Genomic DNA, 14,219 nt, shown 5'->3' on the forward strand with positions numbered 1-14,219 from the left:
ACAGGGCTTGTTCTAGGCGTTTTTGATCTGGACGAAAATGTGGTATAAAGATGGACCATTTAGCGACTTGAACGATCAGATCTGCAGGATGTATAATTAGACGATTTTCTAAAGAAACAAAATTTTGGATGTATTTTTCGAAAATGTGTCCTAGACTGTTTTTTACTTTGGACGACTTGCAGCTTAGACGAAAACAGACTTAGACGTTCCTTTCGATTATGCCCCTCTATGTGCTTTACGAAAGCCGAATTTATTATAATCCAAACAATCACTGTTCTGTACAAAACTATCTAATTGAGAGAGAACAATTTTTTCTAAGACCTTACCTATAAACGGTACAATGGAGATTGGTCTATTTTGTCTAAGTTTTCATGACACTCATATCTAAGCGTTTTTGTTTCAAATCCGGTCTAACAGTAGATTTTTTGCAAGCCACTGGAAAAATGCCATCTTGTAATGATTTATTAGCTATTTTAGTAATTACTGGTGCCACTCTCTCAGCCATCTGTCTAATAACAACTGAAGAGCATGGGTCTTGTATTGCACGGGTTGGTGTACACTCACGGATAACTTTACAAACATTCTTTTCATTCACTTCCTCAAAATGAGACCATTGTAGCTCCTCCTTATTTTCCCAAATATTTAAATCAAAGTCCAAAGAGGATCTTTCTTCTCCTTTAATTTTGTCTACCAAGAACTGCGCATATTTTTCCACACCTAGATCACAATTTTCAACAGTACCATCATATCCATTTATCAAATAGCTAACTGTGTTGAATAATCATTTTGGCCTATTCAAAGCTTGAACAACCCGTTCCCTATAATATCGATTTTGTTCGTTCTCACACAGAATAAGATATTCCATGAGACACAATTTAAAACGATCATAGTCATCAATATCATTCATCCTACGCCATAATCGTTCTGCCTTCCTAACCTCACTCCTTACCTGTGATATCACTTCAGATCTCCATGGGGAAGATTTATACTGTCCTTTCAACACAATTGTCTTTTCTGGTGCAACAACATTCAATGCATTAGTTAAACTCTCATTCCAGTTAGATACCATCATGTCTACTGTGCCATTTTCACCCAAGACAACCATTCCCTTTCTAGATCTTTTACTTCGAATTGTGGTCTTATTGTACATATCTCTTTCTTCTCTGGATGCTTGTAGATTGGACTGAACCCACAAAAAAATTATCTTGTGTGGTCAGACCAAGCTACCTGTTTGGGATATATGAAGAAGTTTTATCTGTGCAATTGTCTGTAATATTGTTACATTGTAATTTTATTTAAATTGTACTAATGCAAACCACATTTGTCTTAGTGGTATATCAAGTGTTATTACAAGAATTCTCCACCAATAAATATATACTGTATAAATACTTTCCCCACCCCCTTTTTACCAAAACTGTGGAAGAAGATTTTAGCACTGGCTGGCACGCTGAATGCTCTGGGCTGCTCTGATGCTCATAGGAACTCTATGATCATTGGAGCAGCGCAGAGTATTCAGCATGCCAGCCAGAGTTTAAAAAAACTCTTGCATGGTTTTGTAAAAGGGGAGTTGAGAGGAAATAGATAGATAGTGCTTTCCCCAAATTAACATCTATCTATCTGTTTAAAACTTAGTTATATGTAATATTTGCTATGTGTAATATTTAAGAACTGAAACTTAGAACATTTAAGGAAGGATTAGAATTTTTATTTCTTATAGACATGTTTAATTACAAGATTATGCAGGCCATGCGGTAAATTCAGTTACAATTTAGGGATCTTTAAATAAGGGAAATGAGCCATAAGATAAAATATTGTTATAGAAACAGAATGATTAATTTAAGATGGATTAAAAGTAACTGCAGGGCCTTGCTGGTTGAAAATTTATTTAGGAGCACATGGCAGAGTGGATGCAGAAAAGATATTACAGCAAGGTGTATTGTAGAATATCCTGTGATGATCCAAAAAGAAAGAATTTAGGTGAATTCCCCCTTTTTATGAACTCTAGAGGCTTGAAGTCCGGTCCAGTCACCAAGGCAGGAGCTCAAAAATATTGGTCAGTCATAATTCAGGTATAGTGGCCAATCACAGTGCAGGAGTTCAATTCAAATATTTTCTGTTTCTGACTGGATGAGGTCATCTGGTTTGCTTTCTAACTAAGCAGGGCCTGATTGGATTCTAGCTGGGCAGGGTCTTTGCTGGAAAAGTTTCAGATGAATGGTTATCCTTTCAGTTTTGAATGGCTTAGTCTTTGCTATGTATTGATAAGGTTAAAAAGAGCCAATGTCTTGGAGTTTCAGGTCCCAACCTTCTGATTACTAGGTGTTGTTCACGTAGACTGAGGCAGTATCTTGCAGAATAAAGGTCTGAATAGATACTTTGACAACACCCAGCTATCCCTTTGTTACCCAATGAATAGGTATTTAAATTTTTTGTTTCAGGTTTACAGACAGATGGAAATATTTCATATTTTATAATAATTAAATCCATTAAAAAAAAAAAAATCAACCATATCATCATGCTACAGTGTGATAAATCCAATCCAGAGAGGCTCTGCAAGATTCTAATGGAGTAAATTTTTGACAAAGTTGTTGTTTTTGCTCAGTCTGAGTGTCTACACTGGTTTGAAGGTCTTTGATTGCAGAAACATTTTTATTTCAGATAGTTCATCCATCGTGATAGGTGATTGAGTTGTGCCCTTGGCGTTCTTCTTGTGAGATGATTTCTGTAGAGACACCAGATCCATTTTGGAATGTTAAGCAGAGTGAGTGAAAGCTGTATCAATGCATTGCAGTCATAAGAATTGTGCTATTAATAAACTTTTTTTAAAAATTGCCAAAATATGAACTAAACAGAGCTCAGTGAAAGTAGGTCCCACTGGAGCTCATCAAGCACATGTCCTAACTCATGCTCATCAGGACCATGTTCCCTGCAATTCTTTCTTCTTAAAGGAACCTTTTAACACTTGCAATTTAATAATAGTCACATTCAAGACTGAGAAAGAAAAATTACAGAGAAAGAGAGTAGCTCTCATAGTAATTTCATCTTCTGAAGTTTCCTACAATTTAGTCAAAGTAAAGCCACTACCCTCTAAGGAGTCAAAGACTCCTTCATCCCTTTTCCCTGAGAGAGATTTATAGGAAATATAGTAATGTTTAGAAACTATTATTTCCTCTATAATTAAGAGCACTTCCTTAAAATGTTTTGACACAGTAGTGCAATAAGGAAAGACAGACCACTCCAGGTGTCGTCTTCAAGGGGGGGGGGCAAGTGTTAGAGCCTCTCCTCCTCTCCAGTCCTGCGTACCTCTTTAAATGATCAATGGCACAAGCAGAATCTTCTACGTGCTGTTTACACTGGCCTTAGCTCCCTTCTGATATTACTTACTGGTCACAGGACCAGGACATGACGTCAAAAGAGAGCCAAGGCCAGCACGAGCAGCAGGTGTCAGATGATGCTCATGCATTCTCTCTCCCATTACCAGTGTTAATGGGGGAAATAGCTTCTGAATAGGAAGCTCCTGGTATATGGGATGGGGTCTTTTCAGCTGAGCTTAGCCAAGCTAATTCCTGGGGAGGAGGAAGGCGGGCCTGCCGGCCGGAGGAACAATCCATCTGGCAGACCTTCAAAAAAAGATTGGAAGGGTATCCAGGGGGTTGGGAGGGGTCCGGGAGGTTTGTACGGGGTTAGGGGGGTCCTGGTGGGGGTATCCAGGGGTGGGCTGGGTGATCTGGCAGGGGGGTAGGGGGTGTCCAGCAGGAGGGACTGGGTATCTCTCCTGCTGGTGAAGATCGCTTGGATTTGGGGGAGTGTTCAGCAGGAGAGTTTAGGCATCTCTCCTGCCATGATGGGGTGTCATGGTGGGTGGCAACAGGAGAGATTGGACATCTCTCCTGCCGTGATCATTATGGGTGCGGGAGGACAGGTTGCCTGGGCCGCTGAGCTGATCACAGCAACCTCAATCAGCTCAGCGGCCTGATCCAGAACTTATATCTGTTTTGACTTTGTCTAAGTCAAAACATATAAGTTCCATCTTGCAATCTGTCATACTTTTTGATTATGGCTGCCAGATGACTAAGTTCTAGGTCAGCCCACCTCTTATCCTATCCACTTCTCCCAAATTGCCCCTTTTCGCTCTGGGCGCACAGAGACAGTGAAAAGGCCTAAGCTGGTTTTAGATACGTCTAAAACCAATTTCGATTTTCGGTACTTGGATGACCTGTCCAAGTACTGACATAGGGGCTCATAATTAATTTTAAAAAAATCCAAAAACCATCCTAAGTATCCAAATAACTTAAAAACAATAATCTTAAAAACATTTCACAAAGGGTGTATACAGTCACAAGTGACCCACAGGATTGATATCAAACAATGTATAAAATGTAAACGACCCAAAGTTGTCCATGTTATGGTAAAATGAAAGTGCCTTCCTCGGGGGTCTTATAAGGTCCTTGGCTATCTTAAATATAAAAACATAAAAGCCACAAATATAAAAACTGCAGACAAGCAGCACAGCTCACAAGACTCCAATGTAGGCTGGTGTCATGAGTACACACATGAAAAAAGAATATTCCCCCCTTTTACTAAGCCATGGTAGAGGTTTCTACCATAGCCTGGAGTGCTAAATGCTCTGATGCTGATAGAATTCCAATGAGCATTGGATCTTTTTAGCACACCGGGCCACGGTAGAAACCTCTACTGCAGTTTAGTAAAAGAGGGCCATTGTCTTTCCTTTACTGAATGTAATTCAATTGTGATATTAAAGATATTGAATGAAAATACTTGCTGAAAACTTTTAAGGTAACAAAAATGAAAAAATTAAAATTAAAAAACTAGACTTCTGAAGCTATTTTGCAGAGATAAATTAAAAGTTTCTTAAAGACCCTGGTTTTAAGGATCCTGACAGAAAAATGTACAAAAATGAAAACCACATGGAATACATGGGGATGAGTTGATTAAATTTATAAAATAAAATGTTATTTATGAAGGTGTAATGACACTAGTTGATTGAACTGTGAGAAAATGTCTTACAGGCTGTCAGTATATCAAATATTCTGACAGGAAAAAAAAATATTCCAATCCCATATTCCAATTCCACTGGCAGATGAAGAAGAAGAGGATTCTATCAGAACTTACGGAGAACGTTAATAAATTGTAACCTTATTTTCTAGGACTAAAATGCATAATTAAATTTGGGCAGGAAATACTAAATTACTTAGATCCTACAACTGGGTTTCTTTGATAAATGATTGGAGAATTCTCAGTGAATAATAGAAAATAATCTGAGACAAAAATGCATTTTCAATTTATAGTGAGCATGGAATGATTTAGTAGCCTGAGGCAAGGATAATGGAAATTTCTTTGCAGAATTGAAGAGTATGGAACATGTCATTTATGTTTATGTTCTTAGAACCCCTTTTATGCACTAACGCATGTTTACTGCAGCTTAAAAGGATTTACTGCCGGACATACTGAGGCAACCCATGTTAATTTTGGAATCTTTGCATGCAAATTTCATGCAAAAATATTTTTTATTATTTTTATGCATAGGGGGTGTGCCTGGAGGGTCAGAGTCAGCATTTCTGTGCTAATCAGTACATCTGCATTACTGCATGCTAACTAATAAGCACAAGATTAGTGTGTAACTTCTAACTGATGCCAATTAGCACCAAGTAACAGGTTTTAATTGACAATTATTGACACTGATTAAGCCAATGATGGTGGTGCAGACCATAATCATTGCAAAGTTGGATTATTGCAATGCACTTTACTTAGGGATTGTATCGTCACAATGTAAGGCCTTGCAGATGATACAAAATACTGCAGTACGTATGATATGTGGTGGAAACAAATTTGAACATGTTACTCCATAGTTGAAAAAACTTCATTGGTTGTCTGTCAAATTTTGAATCCTCTTTAAAATTCTTCTGTTGGTATGAGTATTTAAGGTTATTCATTATAGCATTCCTTGGTATCTAACATAAATAATGATACTCTATCTGCCTTCTAGATCTTTAAGATCAGAAGGGGCGACATGACTGTCATTAAAAGAGTTTTCACAAGTACATTATGAAAACACAAGGGTATCTGCAATCTCAGTTGCTTGCAGGGGTGTCATTATGGAACAAATTGACAGGATCATTGAGATCATTTCCAGATTTACAAAAGTTTAAGAAAGTATTGAAAGCCACTTTGTTTGTGGAGGTAGACATTGGCATCATTGTATGTGGAGGTGTTTAAGTGAATGAATATAATTTTATGGAGATTCATATTTTTGTATGCTATTGTATGTCCTAATATTATGACTATATCTTGTAAGCTGCTTAGGTATAAGCGGGTAAGAAATGTTTATAAATAAATAAATAATCAAGATGTACGCATACATTGGCTATGTGTGCTGATGTGCATGTACAACCTTAGGCGTCATATACAGATTTTAGAAACAAAGAACTATGACAGTAAATAAAGTCCAAATGGCTCATGCTGTCTGCCCTTCCACACCATTCATTATCTCCTCTTGTCCCCACATTCAAGTCCCATGCTATCTTAAATTCCAATACAGTCTGCACCTCCATCACTTCCACCGGGACACTATTCCATGCATCTAGCACCCTTTCTGTAAACATAGAAACATGATGGCAGATAAAGGCCAAATGGCTCATCCAGTCTGTCCATCCACAGTAACCATTATCTCTTCCTCTCTCAAAGAAATTCCACGTGCCTATCCCAGGCTTTCTTGAAATTAGACACAGTCTCTGTCTCCACCACCTCTACCAGGAGACTGCTATACACATCTACCACCCTTTCTGTAAAAAAGTATTTCCTTAGATTACTCCTGAGCCTAGCACCTCTTAACTGCATTCTATGTCCTCTCATTCCAGAGCTTCCTTTCAAATGAAAGAGACTCGACTCATATAAGTATTTAAACGTCTCTATCATATCTCCCCTCTCCCGCCTTTCCTCCAAAGTATACAGATTGAGATCTTTAAGTCTGTCCCCATACGCCTTATGACAAAGACCACACACCATTTTAGTAGCCTTCCTCTGGACTGACTCCATCTTTTTATATATTTTTTGAAGGTGCAGCCTTCATAATTGTACACAATATTCTAAATGAGGTCTCACCAGAATCTTCTACGGGGCATCAATAGCTCATTTTTCCTACTTGCCATATCCCTCCCCATGCATCCTAGTATCCTTCTAGCTTTCGCCATAACCTTTTCAACCTGTTTGGCCACCTCAAGATCATCACATACAATCACACCCAAGTCCCGCTCTTCTGTCATGCATATAAGTTCTTCACCTCTAAACTGTACCATTCCCTTGTGTTTTTGCAACCAAAATGCATGACCTTGCATTTCTTAGCATTAAATTTTAGCTGCCAAATTTCAGACCATTCTTTAAGCTTCACCAGGTCTTTCTTCATGTTATTCACACCATCCTGGGTGTCTACTCTATTGCAGACTTTGGTATCATCCGGAAAGAGACAAATCTTACCTGACAGCCCTGCAGCAATATCATTTATAAAAATGTTAAAAAGAACAGGCCCAAGAACAGAACCTTGAGGCACACCACTGGTAACATCCCTTTCCTCAGAGCGATCTCCATTGATCACTACTCTCTGTCACCTTCCACTCAACCAGTTCTTGACCCAGCCCATCACTTTGGTACCCATCCCGAGGGCATTGATGTTGCCTCCAGTACTGTAATCCACAGGATTCCAGAAACTTCACCATTCTCTATTTTAAAAGTATTTTCATTAATGTGCTTACTGCAGAAGTCAGACTTACTGGCCTGAAATTCCCTACTTCTTCCACTTTTGTGGAGAGAGACCATATCCGCCCTTCTCCAGTCCTCCGGTACCACTCTCGACTCTAGCCTATCACTCCTGAGCCTATCACTTCTTAACTTCATCCTATGCTCTCTCCTTCCAGAGTTTTCCTTCATTTGAAAAAGATCCACCCCCTGTACATTAATTCCAAGAAGTTATTTAAATGTCTCTATCAAATCCCTTCTTTCCCGTGTTTCTTCTAGAGTATACATATTAAGTTCTCTATGTCTGTTCCCATATGGTTTATGACAAAGGCCACTAACCAGTTTTTGTAGCAGTGCTCTAGACAGTCTCCATCCTATATATATGTTTTTGAAGTTGGGGGTCTCCAAAATTGTATACAGTATTCCAAATGGGGCATCATCAGAGACTTATACAATGACATTATCACTTCCCTTTTCCTGCTGGCCATTCATCTCCTTATGTACCCAATCATCTTCCTGGCTATCACCGTTGCCTGTTCTACCTGTTTTGCTACCCTGAGATCATCAAACACAATCATCCCCATGTCCCGCTCTTCTTCCATGTACAGAAATTCTTTGCTTCCTATACTATTCTTATAAACACTTCAGAATATAGTTGAAGACATCTTTTTTTCTAAATACTTGACTAATTTTATTCCATGGATCATGTTTACTGTTAATAATCTTTTGTAAAAACGCGTTGAACTTATGGTTACACAGTTAATAAGTAAATTATATATGTTATACCATTCTCCTAGATTTGTGCAGCCCAAGTGCATGACCTTGCATCTTTTAGTATTAAATCTTAGTTGCCAATTGTCTGACCATTCTTCAAGCTTCGCCAGATCCCACTTCATATTATCCACGCCCTCCAGAGTTTAAGTATAAAGAATTGGATCTTGTAACAGATCTTAAATGAAACCAGAAGCCAGTGTAGTTTACTTAAGGCAGGGGTGATATGATCCCTGTCAAATAAATGGACCACTTTATTTTGTGCAAGTTATAATTTTTGAATAGTGGTGTGATTTAAACCATAATATGAGGCACTTATTTTTTAACCCAGTCCTCGGGGCACACCATCCAGTTAGGCTTTCAGGATATCTGCAATGAATATGCATGCGATAGATTTGCAAGCATTACTTCTTTAATATGTATAATGTATCTCATTATGTTCATTGTAGATATCCTGAAAACACAACTGGCAGGGGGTTCCGTGAAGATTGGGTTGAGAAGCATCAGTATAAGGAATTACAATATTCAATGTAGTTCAGAATAAAGAAGAAAATAAGTATTTTTAAATGATCCAAGGAGAAGAGCTTTACAGAATTTAATTGCTAGACATTTGGGTAGGAAGAGATCTGAGAGTCACAATTCAAGAAGTCAAAAGTGTAACTTCATAGTTTTTACAGTTAGAAAAAGGAATGTCAATATTGTTGACCCGTGGTTGAACATCTGGAAGAGAAGAACATCATGAAATCCACATTGCCCAATAATTTTTTGGGACTAACTTTCATATCTTGAGTGATAAATATGAAGGCAGTGGAGTCAAGTGCTCTATTTAGAGCTGTGAGGTCAGGTTTGAAAGATGTATCTGCTTAGACCAAAATTGCAAATAAGTAAAGGCAGAGGAGCAAGAATAATGGTCTGAGGAACCCCATGGATACCTTTACTATACCTGTTCAGAAGTGTGGGTATAAATGTGTACACATACAATATATACACTAACATGTATCTATCTATATTCTACCAATACTTCACTCTAGAACATGTCTACACAATACATGTATTTTCATGCATGAGGTAATTTTATAACAGGTGTTAGAGCAATTGTATAACAGGGTGCTTAGTTATGCACCATTTGTTTGTGTAAATATACTTAAGTGACAGGAAAGTGACTGGGCACTATTCTAGAAGGGTTATGTATGTAACAGCATATAAATTCAAGAGGAGGCATTCACATGGGTAAAGCATAGGAAAGACAGGAGTAAAGCTGTCAATTAAATGTGCAACTTATATATAGTATGTTGCACATACCCTTGCCAGTTAACAGATGCCAAGTTACCTAGTTCCAGGCTGGAGTCTTTTTAGCCAGTCCTAGTTTTGAATTTACATCCCAAAGCAGTTTGAAATTTGTAGTGCCTGATATTCCCCACTTAAATTGGTGCTGTAAGTCCCATAATGCACCAGGAGGAGGTAATCAGAAATCCAGGATTGCCCTAAGACACTGAAGAAACTGGATCTGCGCAGCCAGTTAGCAGCTGGGCAGGAGTTTGGAAAGCTTGCTCCTGCCCGCAGCACCTCCACCAGGGATCCACAGAGATATGACGATAGGGCAGGGAGGAGGGACAGAGGGTAGAGCCTGGAAGGGAGGGTGCAGAGCTTGATAGGGGAGGGAGGGAAGGAAGGAAGGAATGGTGCTGGGTACAGAGCCTGGCAGGGGATGGAGGGAAGCAAGGAAGGGTACTGGGTACAGAGCCTGACAGGGGAGGGAGGGAGGGATGAAAGGAAGGAAGGAAGGGTGCTGGATGCAGAGCCTGACAGGGGAGGGAGGGAGGGAAGGAAGGGTGCTGGGTGAAGAAGGGAGGGAATGGTGCTGGGTGCAGTGCCTGGCAGGAAGGAAGATGAGTGCAGTGCCTGACAGGGGAGGGATGGAATGGTGCTAGGTTCAGTGCCTGACAGGGGAGGGATGGAGGGAAGGGGGCTGGATGCAGAGCATTTGAATATTAAGCCTCCCAACTTATATTAGAGTCAACCATTTTTCCTCCTTTTGGGGGGGGGGGGAAAGGGGGTCTTGACTTATATTCAGATTGACTTATATTCAAGTATATACGGTAATCCAAGTACGCTGTCATAGTAAAGAAATTTAAGACTCCTTTTACAAAGCTGAAGTAGTGAGTCCCAGCATGGCAAATGTGACACAGCCCATAGGAATTGAATGGGCTGCACTGCATTTGTCACGCTGGAACTTGCTGCCATGGCTTTGTAAAAGAGGCCCTAAAATATAAATACAATAAGCAGTCCTGACAGATTTCTGCTTCCATTTTGATTGTGTGGCAATCTCCTGCCTTGAGGAACTGACGCTATTCCTTCCTCATTGGTTGACAAAATAAAATACATTGCAAGATTTTAAAATATTTTCTTATAGAACAAGTACAGTTCACTTGGGATGGTGGCATAGTAAAGCATTTGAGTAGAATGGGGCAGAAATACATTTTTTTTTAGCATGCATTGATGCTTGATGGTGTGAGTATTAATAGAATGGCAGGTTTTCCTTAAAAAAATTGATTTCCTTTTGATTGACTGACTTTTATTTCAGTATGACATTTAAATAATGGAGCGTATGTGCCAGTGTTTTTAGAATTACCAAAATAAAGACTGTCCTGTTCAAATAAAAACAGATGAAATAGACAATCATTAAATGATGTATCAAAAAATAATTTGAATAGTGAAGGAAGGACTTCAATAAGAACCCATCCAGGTCTGAGAGCCACTCAGTATAAAGATCCCTCTGTAAAAGTCATTTACAGTAGGATCTTCCAGCTGTTTCTATTGAACAGGACAGTCAATTTGGTAATTGTCAATCTTTGTGGGGTATTTTGTTTTCTCCTTTGGGGGTCTTTTTTAGAAGCTGTGGAGGGCCATTTTCGAAAAGGACATCTATGTCTGACTGGGATGTTTCCTGCAAGACGTCCAAATTTGGAGGTGGAAAAATATCCATTTTTTTGAAACCACTGGACATCCCCAAATTTTTATTTTTATTTTTTGAAAATTGTCTACTTGTATGTCTTGGTCACCAGGATCCTCCTCTCTATGGCTCATTAGCCCTTCCACCAGGCTATTTAAGACACCTGTATGATGCTCTACTAACCTTTCCCAAACCAGATGCTACTGTTCTAGAAACAGGTATGTGCTGCTTCATTCATATTTTTTAATGGGGGGGAGGGAGTTAGTGACCACTGGGGGAGTGTGGGGTGTCATAATTTAATCCCTCCAGTGGTCATCTGATCAGTTTCGGTACTTTTTTTTTTTATCACAGAATGTCTAAGTTCTGCCCAGGATGTCTTGGGAAATGTTCGATTATAGGTGCAAGATGTCCAAGACTAAGCACACCCAAAACCCGCCCTTAACATGCCTCCCAACATGCTTCCTGTGATAGTGTATGGAAATATGTTGGATTTTAATTGTGAATGTAAATATTGTAAGACCCATTAAGGGGAACCTTTATGCTCCAAATATATGCATTTTCATCAGATCTAAAGATGATCCATAGCTATTCTGAATGTATTGGATTTAGGGGTCCTTTCACTTAGATGCGCTAGCTGTTTTAATGCACGCTAAATCTAACGCGTCCATAGACTATAATGGACGCTTTAGCATTTAGCGCACGCTAAAACAGCTAGCGCACCTTAGTAAAAGGACCCCTTAGTGTCTAAAATTACTATTCTTTCTGGTTTCGATATGTTGCCTGCTCTTTTTATAACTGATGCTGTCTAGTACAGTAGTCACAATTGATATTAATTCAAGTTCCCTGTGCTTCCCATTTTATTTCCAGTTTGCTACAAAATTGGTTTAACCATAAACATTCCTGATCAATAAGCAATATCATTCACTTGAGCCCAAGGAGATATAAAAGAGAAGACAGTACGTGAATGTAATTTGTTGTAAAGCATTAAGGTTTTATAGCTTGCTATAAATGCCATGAAACTTTCTGTAGAACAGTTGTTGAAAAGTACTCACAGGGAATGCTATCCGTAGAGGGAAATAAGCAAGATGAAATCCAGATAACACAAATGCAGAGATCCCTCTTTTTAATGGTTTGGTGATTTCACATAGACTATTGTAATGTGATCTGCAATGTCATTCATAATAGAGAATGACACTGTGACAAAATTCATCACTGTTCCCGTCCCCGCGGATAACTGCGGGAAATAAACCCATGTCATTTTCTAGTGTCTATTTTATCCTCTGTTCTTCTACACCAGAATTATTCAAAGCAAAGCTTGCGGGACAGTGGTTGTGGCCATTCATACTCTGATTCTTCCCTCTTTCCTTAAAGAATGACATGAAGATGGTTTCCCGCGGTTATCCGCGGGGACCGGGACGGTGATGAATTTAGTCACCGTGTCATTCTCTAATTCATAGCTCTGATATGGAGAGGCTCTATAACATTCAAGATGCCTCTATTAAACTTCTATACAGCACACAAAAATACAAAACACAATAATACACTCCGGCAGTATTAAAGATACCTGGCATACCAAAATATTATCAGTTAGTGAAGGAAAAAAAGCTTCAGATAGGCTCAAGGGAAATCCCCAAGAGCGCACTTTGAAGTGAGCTGAAATGCTTTAGCTCTACTTCAAGGCACCAATCATCAGCATAAAAATCCCTTCACTCAAACCTTTACTATTCTAACCTTTAAACAAAATGTGTTCTAAGATCAAATACACTGTTTATATGTCAGTATTGTATAAAATTGCTTATAAGAAAAAGCATCAGGATCCTCTGATGGTGGCCATCGTTTCACGGCTGTTATACCACTGCTTCAGAGTACAAGATCTACTATAAAATTGAAAGTACTGTGAGTTTATACCAACTCCAAAAGGAAAAACAAACAGTGCAATGTATACCAGGTGCAAACCATGCTCTCACTCAACAATGTAAAGTCACATGGCACCACAACGTTTAAGGCTGTAGTTCAGAATCAAAGTTAATAAACTGGAGACCAAACAAAAAACCAGCCAATTAGCATGCAGAAGCAGGCCAATATCCTCCAATCATAATTATACTTTTCAAAAGAGTCTCCCAGGTCCAAAAGAGATGCAACATTCAGAATAACATATCTCAATAGAAATAATACCAATCAATACCAAGATTTAAACCATGTGAGAGTACAGTATTTAGTCGGAAAATCCAACATTCCCTATCTGAATAATCGATTTTATGCAATACTAACATTTATCCCAGGACAAACAGGCAGCATATTCTCACACATGGGTGACGTCACTGACGGAGCTTCGGTACGGACACTTGAAAAGTGAATTGCAACTTTAAGTTTTAGAATGTTCGCGATCAGCACACACCACACATGCATGAATGCCTTCCCACCCAACGTAGGTGCATGGTCCCTCAGTGACTTTTTGGTCATTTTCGTGTTATTTTCTTCAATTTCGTTAAGGCAGTCTTCCCATCAATGTCCCGCTCACAGATGGGATTCAAGATGTGCGGTCACTGTGCTTGGTCCATCTTTGTGACTGATCCATATCACTGATGTCTCCAGTGTCTACGGCTCAAGCACCGTCTGGAAACCTGCATTTGTTATTCATCATGTCAAAAAAAGACTTTGAAAAACTGCATTCTTCAACAACAATGCTTGTTCAGTGTCGCTATGGAGGGGGAGCCAACATTACTACCGACACCAACGGCAC

The 14,219-nt window shown here is 39.1% G+C and overlaps 1 long non-coding RNA gene across 1 annotated transcript in view; it reads right to left on the reverse strand.

The window, feature by feature from the left end:
• Positions 1–1,695: 1,695 nt before the first annotated feature.
• LOC117358177 overlaps positions 1,696–14,219 on the reverse strand; it is a 67,265-nt gene continuing 54,741 nt past the window's right edge. The window contains exon 3 of the long non-coding RNA XR_004538955.1: positions 1,696–2,722. This is a non-coding gene — a long non-coding RNA (uncharacterized LOC117358177). The remainder of the gene's footprint in view (positions 2,723–14,219) is intronic.

This window comes from Geotrypetes seraphini, chromosome 3, assembly GCF_902459505.1.
Source record: "Geotrypetes seraphini chromosome 3, aGeoSer1.1, whole genome shotgun sequence".
In the NCBI taxonomy this organism is placed as follows: domain Eukaryota; kingdom Metazoa; phylum Chordata; class Amphibia; order Gymnophiona; family Dermophiidae; genus Geotrypetes; species Geotrypetes seraphini.